Below are 434 nucleotides of genomic sequence, written 5' to 3'. Positions count from 1 at the left end.
GCACCACAGGAGGGAAACTGAGGCTTCAAGACTGGAGTGCCTTGCCCAAGGCAGGGTGGCTAAGATTCAAGATTTAAACATTTGTAACACCTTAACTAATAATAAAAAAAATAAAATAAAATCACAAAAAAAAAAAAAAAGATTTGAACCCAGGCCATCTGACTGAGGAGCCCAAGCTCAGTCCTGGGCTCAGCTGCTCCACCCCCAGCCTCGGCCTGGCCTGGGCCATGCACAGACAGCGGTGGAGCTGGGGTCGGAGGCCCCAGTGGGAAGACGGGATCTTCCCCGCATCTGCGCCCCCACCAGCTCTGTAATCTCCCAGGCAGCGTCCTGTCCTCTCCGAAATGCGGCCCCTGCGCCTGTCCCGGGTTCACAGAGGCTACTTGGGAGCTGCTCATGAACTGACTGACGTGAAACACTGTGGCAGAGGAGCC

The sequence above is a fragment of the Myotis davidii genome, unplaced genomic scaffold (assembly GCF_000327345.1).
Source record: "Myotis davidii unplaced genomic scaffold, ASM32734v1 scaffold249, whole genome shotgun sequence".
In the NCBI taxonomy this organism is placed as follows: domain Eukaryota; kingdom Metazoa; phylum Chordata; class Mammalia; order Chiroptera; family Vespertilionidae; genus Myotis; species Myotis davidii.
Note: the sequence above shows the minus strand (reverse complement) of the source record.